The sequence below is a fragment of the Aethalodelphis obliquidens genome, unplaced genomic scaffold (assembly GCF_003676395.1).
Source record: "Aethalodelphis obliquidens isolate GAN/ISIS:26980383/991018 unplaced genomic scaffold, ASM367639v1 scaffold88, whole genome shotgun sequence".
Taxonomy (NCBI): Eukaryota; Metazoa; Chordata; class Mammalia; order Artiodactyla; family Delphinidae; genus Aethalodelphis; species Aethalodelphis obliquidens.
The window spans coordinates 6064091-6074507 of NW_020838032.1; positions in this window are offsets into that span (position 1 = coordinate 6064091).

The window sequence follows — 10417 nt, forward strand, 5'->3', positions numbered from 1 at the left end:
CACGCCACAGACAATCTACATTCAGCCTTCAGTCATCCTCCATTGACAGTGGAAAAGACCTTTCCATCCATCCCTCCTCTACCTCCTCTTTCCCCTCTTGAAACAAATCCACGCACCAACTTTCTTGTGCCTTCAGGCTCTCTCCTCCCAGGCTCCCTGGGAGATCACACACTTCTTACAATCTTCAGTGCTTAACTCCTTCCTTTCACTGTAAGATTCCCAGACAGAGCATCTCTATTCCCCACTTTACCTTCCTGACGTGCCAATCAATTCCTGACCACTGCTCCTGTCCCTCAACTGAAACGGCTCTTTCCAAGGTTGCCTGGCTTTACAGCGATGGCAATATTCTCACCTTAATGTCTTAGTATCATTATTTTATTTATAACATTGTTTGCAAACTTGGCATGGGATGAGGCAGACTAAGAGCCAGTAGAGAGAAAGGGATAAAGAGTATAGGGGAAAAAGAAAGGTATCTGGGCATGCCTAGGCACACAGTAGGGGATTAATACTTGGCAGCTGTGTAAGTGTGAGGGGCACCTAGAAGCTTTTTATAAGGTGAAACTCAAACACTTCTCATTGGAGTTGCCTAAAATGCACATTTGATCACATCGCTTCCCTAAGGACAATCTTTCACTCACTTCCTCTACAGGATGAAATCCAGACTTCTTGACTTGATATCCAAGCACTTCGTTAATCCCGCCCCAGCTCCCTCACTTCCCAGAAGCCCCCGCATACACACTGTGTCACAGGCTCATCAGACTACTTACAGGCCACTTCTTGGACACATCACGACTCTTTGTTTCCACTTGACTCTTTAGTGTCTGGCAAACTCTGACTCATTCTTTAAGAATCAGCTTCAGGGTCAGCGTCTCTGGGCAAGTTCTGTCTCTTGGGTCCCACTGCATGTTCTGTCCCTTGAGTCAGCACCTACATCCTATATAGCAACCCTGTGCCACCTCCCCCAAGAGACTTGAGAGCAAGGGATGAGCACTGTCCACACTTGGAGCTCCATTGCCTGCCACATGGTTGCTGTCCAGTGCAGGCAGACCTCGTTTTATTGTGCTTCACTTTATTGCTTTTCTTTTTTTTTAAAACAAATTGAAGGTTTGTGGCAACCCTGCATCAAGTCCATCAAGGTTGTTATTCCAACAGCGTTTGCTCCCTTCATGTCTGTGTGTCACATTTTGCTAATCCTCACAATATCTCAAACTTATTTATTATTATTATATGTGTCCTGGTGATCAGTGATCTGTGATGTTACTACTGCAAAAAGATTACAACTAGCTGAGGGCTCAGATGATGGTTAGCATTTTTAGCAATAAAGTTTTTTTTTTTTTTTTTGCGGTATGCGGGCCTCTCACTGTTGTGGCCTCTCCCGTTGCAGAGCACAGGCTCCGGATGTGCAGGCTCAGCGGCCATGGCTTACGGGCCCAGCCGCTCCGTGGCTTGTGGGATCTTCCCAGACTGGGGCACGAACCCGTGTCCCCTGCATTGGCAGACGGACTCTCAACCACTGCGCCACCAGGGAAGCTGTAAAGTTTTTTTTTTAGTTAAGGTTAGAAAAAGTTGATCGAGTGAAAAAGACAACCCACGGAATGGGTGAAAATATTTGCAGATCGTATATTTGATAAGAATCTGGTTTGCAGGTTATAGAAAGAACTCTTAAAACTCAACGATAAAAAAGACAATCCAATTAAAAAATGGACAAAGGATTAGAATAGACATTTCTGCAAAGAAGATAAGCAAATGGCCAATAAGCACATGAAAAGATTAGTGACGTGCAAATCAAAATTTAATGAGATGCCACTTCATATCCCATTAGGATGGCTATAATCACGAAGACAGAATAACATGTGTTGACTAGGATTGCTGGTGAGAATGTAAAATGGTGCAGCTACTACTTGGAAAAGAGTTCCGCTTCTTAAAAGGTTAAACCATGGAGTTAGCATTTGACCCAAATATCTATGAACTGATGAATGGATAAATAAAATGTGGTATATGCGTACAATGAGAATACTATTTAGCAATAGAAAGGAATGAAATATTGATACATGCTAAATCAGGAACAGACATTTTTAGAGGCCCTGGGTGTTCCTTGGACAAATGTGTTTGCTAGGTGGGATGAGAGAACTTCTCAAGGTCTTCCAGCTTTGCATACCCTAACCACTAGAGCCCTAGTTACGGAAGGGGAAGGTATGTGTTCTGGGAGATTAATCCACTAGCTCCCTGTCATTCAACCCTCTGACCTCAGGGTATAACCGACTACCACAATCTTGCCCTTACTGAAGGTGGAGAACCTACCAAATTCTCATTTCCTGAGAAGGGAAATTCAAGTTAAACCCTCTGAGCTCTTTGCTTATTGTAAAGATAAATGTTATAAGTTATATGTCCTCAACTGTTTCAGATCAAGGCATAAAAAACCTTAATGACAAGGATCTCTGATGATGAAGGAAAAGCAGTGCCTGTCATCCAGGAGCTGGCCTAGTACTAAAAGGTAGGCCTCCTGCTAAAAATAGACAATTTCACAGAACACCTACAATACTGCTCCGTGACCGTGGTCAAGACAAAAGACCATTCTGTAATTCTGCCTGAACGAAGAGAAAAACATGAACATTGTCTAAACCACAAAAATGACCAAATATTGGGAATTCCTTGGCGGTCCAGTGGTTAGCACTCCGTGCTTTTCACTGCCAAAGGCCTGGTTCATTCCCTGGCCGGGGAACTAAGATCCCACAAGCCGCATGGCATGGCCCAGAAAAAAAAAAAGACTAAATATTCTGTCTCCCTGTCCTGGCTAATGTACTTCTTTAAGAATGATAGTTTTAGCCTCACTTCATGTCTCTCACATTACTGAGATAGCCAATCATCCTGCACTTCCTCAGAGCATCCATTTAGAGAGAGCCCTGCTTCTTTGAACCCTCCCCCAAATCACCTAACTTGTCCAAATCGTAAGTCCTTTGTAGCATCCTACAGAGATTTCCCCTCACGATTCTAAAGGTGTGTGTTCTCCCTTATGCAGTGAGCAATGAACCCAACTTGTTTAATGCAGGTGTGTTCCTCATCGTCTGGCAATGAGTAGTGGCTGCCCTTTTTAGATAAAGCATGGATTTTCCATTTTCCGTGGTTTTGGCCTCAGCACTTTGCATGTGTTATATCACATGTGTTATATCAGTTCCTACAACATTATGAGGCAGGTGGTGACCCCATTTTATAGGGGAGGGAAATGTTTAACCTGAACTTCCTCCAGTGGTGGGGAATGGAGAGAGGCAAAGTGGAGGGAGTGCTGCCAGAGGGGGTGGTAAGTGGTATTTGCAGGACTGAGGAACTCTTTGGTTGGCTTCTGTTTTTGAACCACTGCAAACGTTTTCCCGCCTGCCCCTTCTTCCCAGGTCATAGTGGCTGGGCAGGGGTGTGGTCAGGGCTGGGTGAGCAGCATTCCACCGCCCCTGACCCAGGAACTGACCCTCAGTGACAGAGGGATTCTCAGGGGTGGGAGAGCAGTTTGTGCTTGCTATGTCCCCCATGGCCACCAGAGGGCAGTACTGGTCCACACCTTGGCCTCCCTGTGGCCATTCTTGGGAAGATTAGAGCCCTGATTCTCAGCCCCACCAGACTCCTTTTCTTGTTTGTTTTTTAAATAAATATTTTCTAATGCTCCCTTTACCATCATGAAGTGAAATTAACTCCGAATAAAACTTGCCTAAGCAAATAATATGATACTTTAACTCTGAAAGGAGGAAAAAAAAAGGAAAGTAATGTAAAGTTAAAAATAAAATAGAATCCAATTGTCCCTTTATTGCATTCTTGGAAATTCCAGTGTATATTAAAACTGCAAAAAAAACCCCACAAAGCTTTTATTTATGTATAAAATAGAGTTAGATTCAATGTCCTATAATTATAAACACTCTTTTTCATTTGGTCCTACATGGAAGTCCAGCAGGATATTTGAAAATTAATTCTTGTGAAGAACTGCCTTCACTGAGAACTCTAGCTGGTACCAGAGGATATGAGATGCCCTCTCTTTCCACCCCAATTTAGGCCCCCTGAGAGCCAGAGCTTTGTGTTGTGGGTCCTCAAACCCTCCAGAGTGCCCATCACAGTACCCAGTACTTACTGAGTACACTGAAATGATTGAGTCCTTTCTGTACACCTGGGGGACTCTCGTCCAGCCAGAGTATATTGCCTGGACAACTTAAGGGCCTAGATCCTGCATATGAATGTTGATGTAAACCAAAGCCAGGCAGGAGGTGCCCCAAATAGTCTGGCAGCGACAAAAATCCAGGGCTCCACATTTTTTTTTTAATTGGGTATAGTTGCTTTACAATGCTGTGTTTCTGCTGTACAGTGAACTGAATCAGCTATATGTATACATATATCCCCTCTTTTTTTGGATTTCCTTCCCATTTAGGTCACCACAGAGCATTAAGTAGAGTTCCCTATGATATACGGCAGGTTCTCATTAGTTATCTATTTTATACATATTAGCATATATATGTCAATCCCAGTCTCCCAATTCATCCCACCCCCCCTTCCCCCCATTGGTGTCCATACGTTTGTTCTCTGTGCCTGTGTCTCTATTTCTGCCTTGCAAACCGGTTCATCTGTACCATTTTTCTAGATTTCACATATATGTATTAATATACAATATCTGTTTTTCTCTTTCTGACTTACTTCACTCTGTATGACAGTCTCTAGGTCCATCCACGTCTCTACAAATGACCCAATTTCGTTCCTTTTTATGGCTGAGTAATATTCCATTGTACATATGTACCACATCTTCTTTATCCATTCATCTATCAATGGACATTTAGGTTGCTTCCATGACCTGGCTATTGTAAATAGTGCTGCAATGAACATTGGGGTGCATGTGTCTTTTTGAATTATAGTTTTCTCAGGTATATGCCCACTTTTAGTTTTTTAAGGAACCTCCATACTGTTCTCAGTAGTGGCTGTATCAGTTTACATTCCCACCAACAGTGCAAGAGGGTTCCCTTTTCTTCACACCCACTCCTGCATTTATTGTTTGTAGATTTTTTGAAGATGGCCATTCTGACCAGTGTGAGGTGATACCTCACTGTAGTTTTGATTTGCATTTCTCTAATAATTAGTGATGTTGAGCAGCTTTTCATGTGTGTGTTGGCCATCTCTATGTCTTCTTTGGAGAAATGTCTATTTAGGTCTTTGGCCCATTTTTTTGACTGGGTTGTTTGTTTTTTTGATACTGAGCTCCGTGAGCTGTTTGTATATTTTGGAGATTAATCCCTTGTCCACTGCTTTTTTGCAAATATTTTCTCCCATCCTGAGGGTTGACTTTTTGTCTTGTTTATGGTTTCCTTTGCTGTGCAAAAGCTTTTAAGTTTCATTAGGTCCCATGTGTTTATTTTTATTTTCATTACTCTAGAAGGTGGGTCAAGATCTTGCTGTGATTTACGTCAGAGTGTTTTTCCTGTGTTTTCCTCTAAGAGTTTTATAGTGTCCAGTCTTACATTTATGTCTTTAATCCATTTTGAGTTTATTTTTGTGTATGGTGTTAGGGAGTGTTCTAATCTCATTCTTTTACATGTAGCTTTCCAGTTTTCCCAGCACCACTTACTGAAGAGGCTGTCTTTTCTCCATTGTATAGTCTTGCCTCCTTTATCAAAGATAAGGTGACCATAGATGTGTGGGTTTAACTCTGGGCCTTCTATCCTGTACCATTGATCTGTATTTCTGTTTTTGTGCCAGTACCATACTGTCTTGATTACTGTAGCTTTGTAGTATAGTGTGAAGTCAGGGAGCCTGACTTCTTCCAGCTCCATTTTTCGTTTTCAAGATTGCTTTGGCTATTCGAGGTCTTTTGTGTCTCCGTACAAATTTTAAGATTTTTTTGTTCTAGTTCTGTGAAAAATGCCAATGGTAATTTGATAGGGATTGCATTGAATCTGTAGATTGCTTTAGGTAGTATAGTCATTTTCACAATATTGATTCTTCCAATCCAAGAACATGGTATATCTCTTCATCTTTTTGTGTCATCTTTGATTTCTTTCATCGGTGTCTTGTAGATTTCTGAGTACAGGTCTTTTACCTCCTTAGGTAGGTTTATTCCTAGGTATTTTATTCTTTTTGTTGCAAAGGTGAATGGGATTGTTTCCTTAATTTCTCTTTCAGTTTTTTCATTGTTAGTGTATAGGAATGCAAGAGATTTCTGTGCATTAATTTTGTACCTTGAAACTTTACCAAATTCATTGATTTAGCTCTAGTAGTTTTCTGGTGGCATCCTTAGGATTTTTTATGTATGGTATGATGTCTACAAACAGTGACAGTTTTACTTCTTTTCCAATGTGTATTCTTTTTATTTCTTTTTCTTCTCTGATTGCCGTGGCTAGGACTTCCAAAACTATGTTGAATAATAGTGGTGAGAGAGGACATCCTTGTCTTCTTCCTGATCTTAGAGGAAGTGCTTTCAGTTTTTCAACATTGAGAATGATGTTTGCTGTAGGATTGTCGTGTATGGCCTTTATTATGTTGAGTTAGGTTCCTCTATGCCCATTTTCTGGAGAACTTTTCTCATAAATGGGTGTTGAATTTTCTCAAAAGCTTTTTCTGCATCTATTGAGATGATCATATGGTTTTTTATTCTTTAATTTGTTAACATGGTGTATGACACTGATTGATTTGTGTATATTAAAGAATCCTTGCATCCCTGGGATAAATCCCACTTGATAGTGCTGTATCATCCTTCTAATGCGTTTTTGTTAGTATTTTGTTGAGGATTTTTGCGTGTATGTTCATCAGTGATATTGGTCTGTAGTTTTGTTTGCTAGTATTTTGTTGAGGATTTTTGCGTGTATGTTCATCAGTGATATTGGTCTGTAGTTTTGTTTTTTTGTGATATCTTTGTCTGGTTTTGGTATCAGGGTGATGGTGGCCTTGTGGAATGAGCTTGGGAGTGTTCCTTCCTCTGCAATTTTTTGGAAGAGTTTGAGAAGGATGGGTGTTAGCTCTTCTCTAATGTTTGATAGAATTTGCCTGTGAAGCCATCTGGTCCTGGACTTTTGTTTGTTGGAAGATTTTAAATTACAGTTTCAATTTCATTACATGTGATTGGTAATTATATTTTCTATTTCTTCCTGGTTCAGTCTTGGAAGGTTATACGTTTCTAACAATTTGTCCATTTCTTCCAGGTTGTCCAATTTATTGGCATATAGTTGCTTGTAGTAGTCTCTTATGATCCTTTGTATTTCTGCAGTGTCCACTGTAACTTCTCCTTTTTCATTTCTAATTTTGTTGATTTGAGTCCTCTCCCTCTTTTTCTTGATGAGTCTGGCTAAAGGTTTATCAATTTTGTTTAGCTTTTAGTTTTATTGATCTTTGCTATTGTTTTCTTTGTTTTTATTTCATTTATTTCTGCTCTGATATTTATGATTTCTTTCCTTCTGCTAACTTTGGGTGTTGTTTGTTCTTCTTTCTCTAGTTCCTTTAGGTGTAAGGTTAGATTGTTTATTTGAGATTTTTCTTGTTTCTTGAGGTAGGCTTGTATAGCTATAAACTTCCCTCTTAGAACTGCTTTTGCTGCATCCCATAGGTTTTGGATTGTTGTGTTTTCATTGTCATTTGTCTCTAGTTATTTTTTGATTGCCTCTTTGATTTCTTCAGTGATCTCTTGGTTACCTAATAGTGTATTGTTTATCCTCCATGTGTTTGTATTTTTTAGTTTTTTCCCCTGTAATTGATTTCTAATCTCATAGCATTGTGGTTGGAAAAGATGCTTGAAATGATTTCAGTTTTCTTAAATTTACTGAGGCTTGATTTGTGACCTAAGATGTGATCTATCCTGGAGAATGTCCCATGTGCCCTTGAGAAGAAAGTGTATTCTGCCACTTTTGGGTGGAATGTCCTATAAGTATCAATTAAATCTATCTGGTCTACTGTGTCATTTCAAGCCGTGTTTCCTTATTAACTTTATGTCTGGATGATCTGTCCATTGGTGAAAGTGGGGTGTTAAAGTCCCCCACTATTACTGTGTTACTGTCGATTTCCCCTTTTATGGCTGTTAGCATTTGCCTTATGTATTGAGGTGCTCCTATGTTGGGTGCATATTTATAATTGTTATATCTTCTTTGATTGATCGCTTGATCATTATGTAGTGTCCTTCCTTGTCTCTCTCTTTTTTTTTAAAGACTGGGAGCATTTTATTTTTATTATTTCCTTATTTATGGCTGAGTTGGGTCTTCGTTGCTGTGCATGGGCTTTTCTCTAGTTGCGGCGAGTGGGGGCTACTCTTCGTTGCGGTGTGCAGGCTTCTCATTGCGGTGGCTTCTCTTGTTGCAGAGCACAGGCTCTAGGCCCACAGGCTTCAGTAGTTGTGGCACGTGGGCTCAGTAGTTGTGGCTCGCGGGCTCTAGAGTGCGGGCTCAGTAGTCGTGGCACACGAGCTTAGTTGCTCCGCGGCATATGGAATCCTGCTGGACCAGGGCTTGAACTGTGTTGCCTGCATTGGCAGGCAGATTCTTAACCACTGTGCCACCAGGGGAGTCCCCTTCTTTGTCTCTTGTAACATTCTTTATTTTAAAGTCTATTTTATCTGATAGGAGTAGTGCTACTCCAGCTTTCTTTTGATTTCCATTTTCATGGAATATCTTTTTCCATCCCCTCACTTTCAGTCTGTATGTGTCCCTAAGTCTGAAGTGGGTCTCTTGTAGACAGCATATATATGGGTCTTGTTTTTATATCCATTCAGCCAGTCTGTGTCTTTTGGTTGGAGCATTTAAATTTAAGGTAATTATTGATATGTATGTACCTATTACCATTTTCTTAATTGTTTTGGGTTTGTTTTTGTAGGTCCTTTTCTTCTCTTGTGTTTCCCAGTTAGAGAGGTTCCTTTAGCGTTTGTTGTACAGCTGGTTTTGTGGTGCTGAATTCTCTTAGCTTTTGCTTGTCTGTAAAGCTTTTGATTTCTCCGTCAAATCTGAATGAGATCCTTGCTGGGTAGAGTAATCTTGGTTGTAGGTTTTTCCCTTTCATCAATTTAAATATATCCTTCCACTGCCTTCTGGCCTGCAGAGTTTCTGTTGAATAATCAGCTCATAACCTTATGGGGATTCCCTTGTATGTTATTTGTTGCTGCTTTTAATATTTTTTCTTTGAATTTAATTTCTGTTAGTATGATTAATATGTGTCTCAGTGTGTTTCTCCTGTATGGGACTCTGTGCTTCCTGGACTTGATTGACTATTTCCTGTCCCATGTTAGGGAAGTTTTTGACTATAATCTCTTCAAATATTTTCTCAGACCCTTTCTCTTCTTCTTCTGGGACCCCTATAATTCTAATGTTGGTGCATTTAGTGTTGTCCCAGAGCTCTCTGAGACTGTCCTCAATTCTTTTCATTCTTTTTTCTTAATTCTGCTCTGTGGCAGTTATTTCCACCATTCTATCTATCTTGCAGCTCACTTATCTGTTCTTCTGCCTCAGTTTTTCTGCTATTGATTCCTTCTAGAGTATTTTTAATTTGTTATTGTGTTGTTCATTACTGTTTGTTCTTTAGTCCTTCTAGGTCCTTGTTAAACGTGTTGTTTTTGTATTTTCTTCATTCTATTTCCAAGATTTTGGGCCATCTTTACTATCATTAGTCTGAATTCTTTTTCAGTTAGATTGCCTATTTCCTCTTCATTTATTTGGTCTTGTGGGTTTTTACCTTGCTCCTTCGTCTGCAACATATTTCTCTGTCTTCTCATTTTGTTTAACTTACTTTTGGGGGGGTCTCCTTTCTGCAGGCTGCAGGGTCATAGTTCCTCTTGCTTCTGGTAAGTCCACTCACAGTGGGTGAGTATGGTCCAGTGGCTTGTGTAGGCTTCCTTGTGGAGGGGACTTGTGCTTGCATTCTGGTGGGTGGAGTTGGATCTTGTCCCTCTGATGGGCAAGGCCGCATCAGTTGGTGTGTTTTGGGGTGTCTGTGAACTTAGTATGATTTTAGGCAGCCTCTCTGCTAATGGGTGGGGTTGTGTTCCTGTCTTGCTAGTTGTTTAGCGTGAGGCTTTCAGCACTGGAGCTTGCTGGCCGTTCAGTGGAGCTAGGTCTTGGTGTTGAGATGGAGACCTCTGGGAGGGCTCTCCCCAATGGATATTCCCTGGGGCCGGGAGTTCTCTGGTGGTCCAGTGTCCTGCTCTCGGCTCTTCCCACCTCAGAAGCTCAGGCTCGACCCCTGGCCACAGAACCAAGACCCCTGTTACGTGGAGACTTTCTTGCCTTTCTGGAAGTCTGAGGTCTTCTGCCAGTGTTCAGTAGGTGTTCTGTAGGAGTTGTTCCACGTGTAGATGTATTTTTGATATATCTGTGAGGAGAAGGTGAGCTCCACGTCTTACTCCTCCATCACCTTCCTCATTCTCTCCACATTCTCTTAGGCAAGATCTGTCCACCCAGAAGGGCCCTTTCTTTCCATT